Source organism: Sceloporus undulatus, chromosome 2 (assembly GCF_019175285.1).
Source record: "Sceloporus undulatus isolate JIND9_A2432 ecotype Alabama chromosome 2, SceUnd_v1.1, whole genome shotgun sequence".
Taxonomy (NCBI): domain Eukaryota; kingdom Metazoa; phylum Chordata; class Lepidosauria; order Squamata; family Phrynosomatidae; genus Sceloporus; species Sceloporus undulatus.
In genome coordinates, this window is record NC_056523.1 from 332838383 (window position 1) to 332851680 (window position 13298).

Below are 13298 nucleotides of genomic sequence, written 5' to 3' on the forward strand. Positions count from 1 at the left end.
GGGACATAGCCAGGATTTTGAGATAGAGGGGGGGGTCCAGACATAGGCCGTTACAAGACGGGCACTTTAGTACGCGCTCCGCGCGTGCTAGGCTTAAAAAGGGGGTCCTTTCCGGACGCCCCCAACCCTAGGACACTCAGAGTGGCGCACAAAATGGTGGCGGCCGTTCCACACGGGGTGGCGCAGTGGCGCGGAAGTGATGTCCTCGCTCTGCTCCAGGGCGCCTAGTGCACCCTTAGCGCGGAGCAGGAAGGAGCTCCGTTTCGGAGCTCTTTCCTGGTTTGGTCCACTGGGGCGCGCTTCACACGGCTGCGCCCAGTGGACCATTTCTCCTCCTCCCCCGCCCCGAGAGTGTCTGGGGCTGACGCCTTTTCAGGCTGCGGGGAAGTGGCGTTTTGCTGCTTCCCCGCAGCCTGAAAAGCGGCGGATCGGGGCTTCAGCGGCTGTTGTTCTGGCCGCTGAGGCCATGATACACCGGGGAAAGGGACGGGTACAGCCCGCCCCAAATGGGTGGTCTGTAACCCGCCTAAGTGCCAAAATTATAATGGGGCTTGGGCGCAGCGGTGCAGCAGCACACACCATTCATTGTATCTAATGGAGGGGGGTCTGGACCCCACGGACTCCCCCCTTGGCTACGTCCCTGGGTGCCTTTATCTATCTCCCTATTACACTATCCGTGTGTGTGTGTGTGTGTGTGTGTGTGTACACACACACACACAGAGAGAGAGAGAGAGAGAGAGAGAGAGAGAGAGAAAGATACTACATGTATACATAGCACTGCTCCAGTAAATATATGGTTTCAGAAATCAAAACATGTTCCTACACATTCTGCCAGCCATCATCAAGTCCCACCAAACGCTATCTCCCTGAGGAATGGGCAATGCTGTGTCTAACCTCCCTTTCCAAAAACCAAATAACCACATATCAAAACTGGATGCGATCTTTGGGGGGGGGGGGAGGCAGAATCTCTTTCTCCAAGGCACCACCGGCAGCAATCTTGCCCCATAGAAGCATGGGAAAACCAGAAAAAACAAGAAAAACTAGGGTTATCATGAAGATAACATGAATTTGGCTATCATACCATCGCAATTTTACAAATATAGCAAATTCGAAAATGCATTTTCACTAATGTTCCAAAGTTAAAAAGGTGTGGATTAATCCTACTTTATGTCTGGTTTAACTGCAGTCTTTGTGCAACGCTGTCTGAAATTGTGCCGCATAATTACGTGGTTTTTTTGGGATAGTTTTGGGATAAGCCCTTGATCTCCTTCTTGGGATAAACTCCTTAGTAATTACATTTCTCGTTGCTCGTATTGCCACATTCTGGGCCTAACTGATTTTGTGCAAATGGGCATATGGGTGTCATTGCAAATTGCCTTAAACTGTTTCAAACTGCTTCCAGTGCAGAATTGTTTAATTCACCATTAGTCTGTTTCAATTATTCTTGTTTTGAGCTGTTTTAAACTTTAACTCTATTGCATTCAGTCCTCAGATCCTTGGATATAAGGCAGGATATACATATGAAAGCCAACACGGTTTAGTAGTTTGAACATTGCACTAGGATCCTGGCAGACCAGGGTTCGAATCCCTGCTCAGCCCAGGAGCAACCACCAGGTGACCTTGGGCAGGCCACACTCTCTCAACCTCATAGGAAGGCAATGGTGGCAAACCCCCCTGAATAAATCTTGTAAACCAGCATGTTGTGGTGTGTTGAAAGTTGGACTAGCACTCGGGGAGATCAGGGTTCAAATCCTCACTTTGCCCTGGGAACCTGCTGAGTGATCATGGGCAAGTCATACTCTCTCAGCTTAAAAGGAAAGCAACGGCAACACTCAAGCTGCTGCACCTCTGGGTCTCTCAAAGGCCCATTTTTTAAAAATTGTATCTCCAATTCTTCCCCATGGATCTTGAAAATATCCCCAAAGCAGCAAGCAAGCAAGCAATAAATAAATCAAGCCCAAATAGACAGGAATGATGTAGACAAGCTGGAGTGCAGTCCAGAGGAGGATGACCAAAATGGTGAAAGGTCTAGAAACCACCAAGCCCCATGAGGAGTAGCTTAGGGAGCTGGGTACATTAAGCCTGGAGAAAGGAAGGTTAAGAGGTGATATGACAGACCTGTTTAAAACTTTGCAGGAATGTCATATTGAGGATGGAGCAAGCTTGATTTCTGCTGCTCCAGACAATAGGATATGGAGCAATGGATGCAAGCTACAGGAAAAGAGATTCCACCTGAACATTAGGAGGAACTTCCTGACACTAAGAGTTGTCCAATAGTTGAAAATGCTCCCTGGGAGCGTGGTGTTGTCTCCTTCTTTGGAGGTTTTTAAACCAAAGCTGGATGTCCATCTGTCATGGAGGGCTTGGATTGCATCTTCTTGCATGGCCTTTGAGGTCTCTTCCAACTCTAAGATTTGGGAATGCTGGGCGAAGAGACTATGGCATTTTTCATCAGTTTGGAGTGACTGGGGTGTGAGATTTTTTTTTGAAGGGGGGGGGGGTCTGGTAGTTTCCATGAACTCAAGGGACTACATTTTTGGAATCATGCAGGCTAATTTTGCTCAAGGTCTGCCATTTGTCCTCATCCATCCCAAGAAACTGGATTTTGCAGCTCTGAGCTCTGGGACCTTTTGCTGAGTTCCACACGGCAATCAGTAAGTTAGACCAAGGAATGAGAGAAAGAGGTAAGATTGCAAGGGAGGGAGAATGGGAAAACCACAGAAGGGTTTGAGGTGGATGAGAAATAGGGGTTTCAAAAATCCATGCATCTATGTCCTTCTCTCTTGGGCTCAAAACAGAGAGAAAGAGAATCATGGATGGTATTTTTTCACCTTTGATCTTGTAATGAATGTACTGTAGTCTTTCAACTTAAACTTAACTGGCAATTTAGCATAAAGGCAATAGTTAATTTCTTCCTCCATTTGACGTAAATGTAATTGGATTAGATTTTTTTACCTTATTAATGTTTAACTAAACACATCAGCCCATTTCTGCTGACATTCCTATATCTGATCCTGGCTTTATAAAGGTGAAGAATATACCAGCCGTTCATTTTTGCTCTGGCATCTCCCTCCCCAAAGGGACCTTCTCAGGCATTTCCCCACACTTTCTTCCTTCTCCCTGACTCTGTAAACCTCTGCAATTTACTCATGGGAACTGCACTGAAACCACTTATCATCCTCTGCATCCATCCCAGGATTGCATCTTTGTGAATCCAATCATCTCTTATTGCCAGCAGTTATCTTCAGAAAACTGTCACCTTCAAATGCGGTGACTGGCAAGCTCTGTTAGCATTCTGCAGATTGTCAGCGGCTCGTAGGGTGCCTTAATACAGAAGGAAAGCAGACAAGGTGCTCCATGCTGGGGAAACAATGACAGATCTCCATACCTGCACCAGAAATCACAAGTCAGCAATCAAAACAGAAATGCTTCAACAACTTGTGGAGTCAGTCTCCATGTAGAAGGTCCCAAAGTTCAAGTCTTGGCATCTCCAGAGAATCTGGAGCGCCATTGTTTCTTTAAAATTAGATTTTGAAAAGTATAATTACAATTTGGGGGGGGGGGGGGAAGGAGAGGAGAAAAATAGCATGCAGGGAGGAAATGCATTGGATGTGAATGTGGGCAAACATATATGTGGATGTAAGCGGACCATATGTCCAAAAACAGGGTTTTCTCCCCTTGAAGTTGACATCTATAAAATGCACTTTTACACATAGTCGAAACAGAAGTGAGATCTTCTGACCACTGAGTGATAAACAGTGAATGTTTATCTTTTTAGCCTAGGAGCGCAAGTCTTCTGGCATCAGTAAAAGCATCCAGAGCACAAACACATCGACCCTATGACAAATGCTACATTACAGAGCTATAATTCAATATAACATGCATGTCAACAAATGCAAACTTTTTTTTTCCTAACAAAAAATTAATATGTTGCCATACATCCGCTGTGGTTCAATGGCTTGAGTGATGGACCAGGGCTCCTAGAGACCTGGTTCTAATCTGCACTGCAGAAATAATGCTGTTTGACACCACTGTAACTGTCATGGCTCCATGCTATTGAATTCTGGAGTTTATAGTTTTGTGAGATATTTAACTTCTGGCAGAGAACTATGGTGTCACAACAAAATACAAATCCCAGGATTCCACAGCATGGGGCCATGGCAGTTAAAGTGGTGTCAAACTGCATTAATTCTGCAGTGTAGATACCTTTGACTCCTGAACCACTGAGTGACTTTGGCAAAGTAATATCCTCTCTGCCTTAGAGGAAGGCAAGGGTAGCAAACCTTGCCTATGAAATCTTACCAATAAAACCTTGTGATAGGTTTGCTCCGGGATCGCTATACATCAGAGTTGACTTGAAGGCATGCAACAACAACAACAAGACATCCAACCCAGATAAAGTACCCACTGCCTACACCATATGCCACAGGGGGAAATTGCCAGTGTTGTATTGCCAATATCTAGTTGAAGTTGACAATTTTGGGTGGCAGTGAATATTGACCCAGATGGACCCAAGGCCTCAGTAGAAGGCTGCTTCTTATATTCAACCTGCTCTTAGGACCTTTAAGTTGGATAAACACAACTTTTCAGGCTTCAGAAGAGTTTAGATGAAGATATTCGTCGAATCTTGGGACCTGAGAACCAAGAAGGAACCTCAGGATATGCGCCTTCAGTATTCTGACACTCAACTGCATTCAGTCAAAGGTTAATTCATACAACTTTCCATTGATATATTAAATTGGGGTGGGAAACTGTGGTAAGTAGGAGAGAGTAACATCCCCCTGGATCCTCTGGGAGTTGTAACAATTGCCCCAAAGGACAAAACATACACACACTAAAACTGGAAGAGGGTTTTGCAATGATGACGATGATGATGATGGTGATAGTGATGGTGGTGGTGGACACTACAATCTACTTGAGAAGAAAAGAGATTCCACCTAAATAGCCTTGGAGTATGGAGGAGTCTCCTTCTTTGGAGGTTTTCATACAGAGGTTGGATGGCCATCTGTTGGGAGGGCTTTGATGTCTTCCTGGATGGCAGAAGGGGGCTGGAGTGGATGGCCCTTGGGATCTCTTTCACCTCCAGGAATCTATGATTCTTAGGAAGAACCTGCTGGTAGTAAAAGCTGTAAATAGTGGATTCCGGTGTCCAGCATCAAGAAGGATGTTAAGAAGCTGGGGCATGTCCAGAGTAGGCTGATCAAACTGGTGAAAGGTCTGGAAATCCCCAAGCCCTTGGAGGAGTGACTTAGGGAGCTGGATATGCTTAGCCTGGAGAAAAGAAGGTTAAGAGGGGACATGATAAGCTTGTTTAAATGCTGGAAGAGATCTCATATTGAGGATGGAGTAAGCTTGTTTTCTGCTGCTCCAGAGACCAGGACATGGAGCAATGGATTCAAACTACAGAAGAACTTCCTGACAGTAAGAGCTGTTTGACAGTGTCCTTCTTTGGAAGTTTTTAAACAGGCTGGACGGCCATCTGCCGGAGTGCTTTGACTGAGTGTTCCAGACGGGGATTGGACTGGATGGCCTTGTGGTCTCTCCCAGCTCTATGGTTCTGTGTTCCTAAGCACTGGATTCAAATTACTAGAAAAGAGATTCCATGTAAACATGAGGAAGATCTTCTTGATGGTAGAAGCTGTCAGACAGTGGAATGGACTGCCTTGGAGGGTGATGTACTCTCCATGTTTGGAGGTCTTTAAGCAGGGCTTTGGTGGCCACCTCTGGAGGGTTCCTTTGTGGCTGAAGGGGCCTTTGTGGCCCCATTCAACACTAAGATTCTGTGATTCTAGCCAGATGTGTCAAGGCTTACAAAACTATCTTTGCCCAACCCTGTAGCATTTTTTAAAGCCATCACCTGAACATCTGTAGCAGCAAAGGTCACTTTTCTGAAAGATTCCTCCCTCATTTCTGTTCTCAAAATGGCTTCTGAAAACCAGTTGGAAATCCAGCTGGGTGAGTGTTTCATGAAAATGGAAGCCTAAGCATTTGATGGCATCATTTTCATTTCTTAATCACATTCATATGCACATGCAGGCACGATCCACACACACACACACACACACACACCATAATTATGAATGTGTTAGTATTCTTCATCCATGCACAGTATTCTGATTCTTCATTTTAATTATAATAATTGTTATTATGGCAATCAGCTCATTTTTTAAAAAAATCAGTTGATTAATCTTTAAATTAATTAAATTCAAATTTGCATGATAAATTCTCAAGAAAGGTGCCTTTTTGAGATGCTTAAGAAGTATGGGAACTTGCAATGCAAACAAACAAAAACACAGTTGCCTGCTAGCAAGAAAGTCTTTTGGAGGCCTTCCCATATCGCAACCACAAAAAAGCAGTTTCCTGTGCAAATCAAGAGAGTAGAAGATGGAGAGAGCTTGTAGAAGATGGACTAGACTTGTTTTCTTCTGCCTCCAGAGATCAGAACACAAACCAATAGATTCAAAATAGATTCAAATTATGAGAAAAAAGATTCCACCTAAATGTTAGGAAGGACTTCTTTACTGTAAGAATAGTTTGAGAATGGAATGGTTTCAGAGGGAGGAGAGCGGACTGTCCTTCGTTGGAGGCATTACAATAGTTTCAATAGTCTCCGAGGGATCCTTTAGTTGTCTATTCCTGTATGAACAGGTGGTTGGACTAGACTAGGCCTCTGTGGTCCCTTCCAAGTCTTAAGAGTCTATGATCCTAAGGCTCATTTTAGTGGATCTGGCAGTTTATAACCAAGTAGATGGGTTCTAGAAACCTTTTCTGATTTTTTTGTGATACCTGATGGGATATATACATTTTAATAAATGGAATTAGTGTGTGTGTGTGTATTCTTGTGGTTAAAAACCTCCTTTGGACAGGCATTTCTTATGAATGCTTATCAAATTTGCAGATGACACCAAACTCGGAGGAGTAGCTAATACCCCAGACGACAGGATGGAAATTCAAAATGACCTTAATACATTAGAAAGCTGGGCCAAAGCTAACAAAATGAACTTCAACATGAAGAAATATAAAGTACTGTACTTAGGGCCAAAAAAAGAAAAAAAAAAAGAAATACATAGATATAGGCTGGGAGACACCTGGCTTAAGGAGACAACATGTGAAAGGGATCTCGGAGTCCTAGGAGTCCACAAGTTGACCATGAGTCAACAGTGTAATGCGGCAGCTAACAAGGCCAATGCAATTTTAGGCTGCATCAATAGATGTATAGTTTCTAGATCAAGGGAAGTAATAGTCCTACTCTATTCTGCTTTGGTCAGGCCCCAACTGGAATATTGTGTCCAGTTCTGGGCACCACAATTCAAAATGGACATTGAGAAACTGGAGCCATATGTCCAAAGGAGGGCGACTAAAATGGTGAAGAGTCTGGAAACCATGACTTATAAGGAGAGACTTAGGGAGTGGGATATATTTAGCTTGGAGAAGAGATGATTATGTGGGAACATGATGGATGTCGCACTGAAGGAGTGAGCTTGTATGGGTCTATAGTTTTTTGGGGTTTTTTGGGGCTATGTGGCCATGTTCTAGAAGAGTTTATTCTTGATGTTTTGCCAGCATCTGTGTCTGGTGATTCTCTGAAGATGCCAGCCACAGATACTGGCAAAATGTCAGGAACAAACTCTTCTAGATAGCCCAAAAACCCAGAAAAAGCTATGGATGCTGGCCATGAAAGCCTTTCACTTCGCATTGTAAGGGTCCTAGGAATGCTTTAGCTATATATTCCTGCATGGTGAGGGGCTGGATTCGATGGCCTTTGAGGTCCCTTACAGCTCTAAGATTCTGTGATCCCCTCCATCCTGCTTTTTTCTGGGATGAAGGTGGGGAGCTGCCAGGTTAGTCCTTCTTGCTGCCCCTCCGAGTTTGAGAGGAAGTCAGAAAAGTGAAAGGAGATGGTGGACTCCTTCCAGCCTTTTGGTGGCAGCCCTTTTGCAATTAGCTCCCTTGGATTATGCCAGGAGACAAATGCCTGTAATTTACAAATAGATTTTTATCTGAAGACAAGTCCCTCATCTGACACCGATTGATTCCCAGCCCCAGCTTCCTGAGGAGGAGCCCAGCTGCAATTAAATTGTCACATAATTAATACACGGGCGGGGGGGGGGGATAAATAAATAAAAGCCAACCGATACCAGCATTGTCCAGCCAGATTACAAAAAAGCTTCATCTGCCAGGTCCACTTTTATCCCCCAGTCAGCACATGGATCAGATTTATCTGGGAGAAAGTGAGGCTTTTATCTGCCTCTCAGAGGCTGCTGCCAGCCCTAAGGCAGAGACGGCTCAAATTATGTCTACACACGTCGGAGCGCCTGCCAGTTAGCGGTCGACGGATGGAGCTTGTCTAGAAGGCTACTCTCGGGAGAGTGGATCAGCAAGGAGCAAACTGAGCTGAGGGTGTGATCTGCTTCAGAGATCTCTGCTTTGACTATGGAAAAATCTCCCATATGGATTTTGGTTCCGACTTTAGAATCCTAGAGTTGGAAGACACCTCCAGGGCCATCCAGTCCACCCCATTCTGCCATGCAGGAAAACACATTCAAGCATCATCCAGACTCTGTTTGAACACCTTCAAAGACAGAGACTCTAATACACTTTGAGGGAGTGTGTCCCACTGTCGAACAGCTCTTACTGTCAGGACATTCTTCCTAATGTAGAGGTGGACTCTCTTTTCCTCTAGTTTGAATCCATTCCTATGGATCCTACTCTCTGGAGCTGCAGAAAACAAGTTTGCTCAATCCTCAGTGAGAAACCCCTTCAAATACTTAAACAGGGCTATCATATCACCTCTTAACCATCTCTTCTCCAGGCTAAACCTACCCAGCTCCTTAAGTGTCTCCTCAAAGGGCTTCATGGTTCCCAGACCTTTTGCTATTTTTGTGGCCCTCCTCTGGACACACTCCAACTTGTCAACATCTTTAATTGTGGTTCCCAGAACTGGACACAATATTCCAGGTGAGGCCTGACCAAAGCAGAATAGAGAGGCACTATTACTTCCCTTGATCTAGACACTATACTTCTATTGATGCAGCCTAGTATTGCATTGGCTTTTTTAGCTGACACATCACACTGTTGACTCATGGTCAACCTGTGATCCATTAAGACTCTGAGATCCCTTTTGCATGTGCTGTTGTTAAGCCGGGTGTCCTTTATCCTATATCTGAGCGTTTCATTTTTCCCCCCATCGGTCTCGAGAGCAGCGCTGACATACCTTCCTCAGAAGCATCTTTTCTACCTGGTTTTCTACAGTTTCTCCCTAAAGGTAAATTCATACTGTACTTTCCATCCCTTTGGTGAACTTTCAATTTCCCCAAATGCATGCAAATAAAAATAAAATCAAAACACCAGAAGGCCTGCCTCTCTGCCTGTCACTTCCGTATCTCCGGCTGAGCAAGGAAAAGAGAAAGAGCAGAGCAGGAAGTGTGTTAAAAACTTAAGCTGCTTTTCAGCAAGCAAATGTCACAGGAGACTGAGCTACAAAGGATTAGGATAGGATATTGGAAGCTTAGGAGGCGTTTGGGGAGTCTTGGCATAATTACCCACCAAAGGCCCCGGGAGATAAGAGCACAGGCCAGCCTGGGTTTCTCTGGCAGAGAGGAAGACTTTGACCATCTCCAGAGCTTAACAGGAAAGCAAGGTGCTCTACTGATATCCTTCAGGCTTAAGTTGTCCCCCAGGCACTTCTTCACAGCAAGGAAACTGGAGGGTGAGGTGAGGGGAAAGCCTCAGAAGGCCCATGGCATCACCACCACCACCACCACCACAGTATCAGCTCAATGGACTATGTTCTCCAGCTGCAAGGTCCGTGAGAACTTCATTGAGTTTGATGCCAACTTGTAGCACAGTTGCCACATGTCATTCACAAAACAGAAAGCAGCCGAACAATTGAAAGCTATGTACAAAATTCCCAGGCCACAGATTTCTTTTTCAGTTTTGGGGATTTGAATGGCCTTCCTCTAGTCATCAATGAGCCTATCAATGCTTTTGTTTGATTAATTAACTAAATTCCATTTATTCATCTATCTATTTCTTTCCTAAGAAAACCCTATGAAATTCACAGGGTTGTCATAAGTTGACTGGCAATTTGAAGGCACGCAAACACATACAAACACACACAACTCAATACCCCAAAGCAACGGTTCCCAAACTTTGGGCTTCTAGATGGTTTGGCTGCCCAAGATCCTCAAATTATTTTTGTGCCATTGAGTGCCCCTCAAAAAAACACTGAACCCCCCTAAATGCTCCCAAACCTCTTAGGGTGAATGGCAATCTTTCATGGAAATTTCATCAGGTTCTTTTGGCTCTCTGTGAGCTGTTTTAGGCCTAGGAGAGGCAGTTGTGTTGATCTGCTGGCTCTAAATGCTCCCGAACATCCCTTAGGGAGGAGTATGGCAATTTGTCTTGAAAACATCACCTTCTGAACTACAACTCCCATCATCCCCCTGGGCAGCACGATCATTGCATGACAGTCTTTCTGACTCTCCAGCCACTGGAAAGGACTTCACTTATTAAACTTCCTATGAAGCAAAAGTACCAAGGTTTGCACAACCCTGGAGAAGACACCACCCTTGTGCAACAACCCTTGAGAAAATACAAACACTGGCATAGCAGCCTTTCTTCCAGTGCAATGCCACAAGAGCTTGGCTTGCCCAGAAGCAAGTCCAAGGACTGCAGGCTTAATAAGTGTTGTTTTTTCATCCCAAAAGACCTCAAGGAACATCTGAGATTATTTTTGTGTTTTCCAAAAAAAGAAGCAAGAAACAAAACCCATCCTGCATGTGAGCATGCAAAACTTTAAAAGCTTCCAAACTTTTAGCAGAGTACAAAATGGCTGCAGAATGCTGGCTTTTCCAACTGGAGGAAAGATTGTCATGGCAACCAAGAAGAGGAACTGCTATGGAGTGCGGATGCCCCGCTCCTGCCTCCAGTTCTGTGTGAATGTCAGTTTGATGGGTGACCCTTGCATGCCAATTTCACTCAAAGCAGAACCTACAGAGATTTTGAATGACATCTGCATACAGCTTCCCTTCTTTTTTAAAAAGAAGGTTTGGAGGGGAGTCGCAAAAATAAACCTACTTTGGCTTTTTAAGAAAGCCATGGTATTAAGAACCATCTCCCTCCCTTCCTTCCTTGGTGCTCAGAGTCTATCAGATTTGGTCTTGGACCAACCTGGCTAAGCAACGCTCACACAGTGTTATGCCAAAGTAGATAAGAACCTCCTTTTAAAGCAGGAAAGAAACTTGGGCCAAGGGTTGACTCTGGTGCCAAGGAGGGCTGTTAGGTCAGGAGTATATCAAACCCTGAAATTTCAGGATGAAAACCTGGAAACTAGGGATGATCCCTTGCAATGTTAACAGCAGTAGACCCTGAGGATGCTACATGACAGTCATGTAGATTCAAGTCAACTCACTCAGACTTAAGTCACTTCAGTGACATGACTTGGCAAAGATGACACACTGACTCGACTTGATACTTGTGTATTTTTAATGACTAACCTGCTGGTGCCATTCACTTTAAGCAGCAGGCAAGACCTGCCCCCAAAATGTGGGGTGCATTTTTTGGAAGGGAACAGCAAATGCATTAGGCAATGGGAGTGAGGTGGAAGGAAGGATCCTTCTAAAGCCACAAATCAGAAACAGATTGAAGGCCCACAACAACAACAGCAACAAGGTGGATAAGCTTGAATTCTCAACAAAAGATGAAGATTTCCAACACTTCAAATTATTGGTTTTCCAAATGAAAATAAAAAGGTGCATTTTTCCCCTGTGAAAGCATGAATATTTCATGGAATGGCAAATATCACTCAATGGAGCTGTAAGAGCTTCAGGTCTGTTGGCAAAGTTGTAACTTGCAACACACACACCCAATCCTTCCCATAAAGGAGAATGCACTGCCAGTCTGGGAAAAATGAACCCTGGATGTAGATAGAACTCAAGATATAAATGTTCATTTCTTTTCTGCTTACTTACCAGAATTAATCATTTCAGTAGTACAGTCAGCCCTCCTTATCCACATATTTTTTATTCTTGGATCCAAGCATCCACAGCTTGAAAATATTTTTTAAAAGTATAAATTCCAAATAGCAAACATTGATTTCCTATTTTATATTAGAGACACCATTTTCCTTTTCTATTATATTTAATGGGACTTGAGCATCCATGGATTTTGTTAACCATAGAAGGTCCTGGAGCCAAACCCCAGCGGATAACAAGGGCCCACCATTCTGGCAGTTGGGGAGAAGTGGAGGCAAAAAAGAACTTCCAGATTTAGGCCTCTGCTTAAGCTTTGTGAGTTTTGCCAGGACATGGCTGACAGGTCAGAGTTGCACTGCAGTTTCTACTTTCTTTCACTGAACTGGCTGAGAGAAGAAGTAGGTGAAGAAACAATGTTGGGATGGTGGGTGGGACAACTGGAGCTCTGCAGGGCAGTCACATCTCTGCGGGAGGAGTATCTGGGTTCAATTGTTGGAAAGACTCCTTTGCCTTGGAGCAGCTCCAATAGTTAAAATATCTCCCTTTCCCTCTCCTTGCCAGTCTCCAGTCCAGAGCATCTGGCTTTTATAAACCTCTCTATACATACACCTGCTGCACCCCTCTCTCCCCCAACGAAGAAGGATTGAAAGTCCTTCCTTGCCAGGAAGAAGCATTTACCTTTCCACCTGGTCACTTTGGGAGCTGCAACTGAGCAGCTAGCTGAGCAGTGACCAAAAGGCCTTTTCTTCTTCACTTTGTTCTTAGACTGTATGCCACAGGAAGGCCTTTATTTGTATTCTGCTACTTACTATGTACAGCGCCATGTAAATTTATGGTGCCTTATAAATAAACATCGGCCCGACACAGACAGTGCAGAAGTGCCATCCTCGGGCCAAAACTAGGGCTGGGGAGCGCGCAGCATCCACATGCTCCCCAGCCCTAGTTTGTATGTACAGTGCCATACAGTGCACGCGACGATGGCGTCACGCATGCACCGCCTCCACACAGACCGGTGCATATGTTATGCCACCGTGGGGCTGCAGGGCGCTTGGGGTGCCCTTTCCACATCGCGGGAAAGAGCTCTGAAATGGAGCTCCTTCTGTACACATGCACTGCTGGCGTGGCCTTTACATGGCCACGCCAGCAGGTGCCCCATGGACACCTCTTTCCAGGCCACAGAGAAGAGGCATTTTGCTGCTTCTCCATGGCCTGGAAAAGCACCGGGTTGGGGCCGCAAGGTTTCCTGGTTTGGCTGCCCTGCCTCCAACCCAGCAAGAAAAGGGGCGGCTGCGGACCACCCCTTTTCCATGGTCTGTACCGCGC

General features: G+C 44.9%; 1 protein-coding gene and 1 pseudogene across 1 annotated transcript in view; one reads left to right on the forward strand and one right to left on the reverse strand.

The window, feature by feature from the left end:
* Nucleotides 1-13298, reverse strand: part of CNTFR (ciliary neurotrophic factor receptor) — a 549220-nt gene that overhangs the window by 370738 nt on the left and 165184 nt on the right. The window lies entirely within an intron of this gene.
* Nucleotides 12953-13298, forward strand: part of LOC121920717 — a 145940-nt pseudogene continuing 145594 nt past the window's right edge.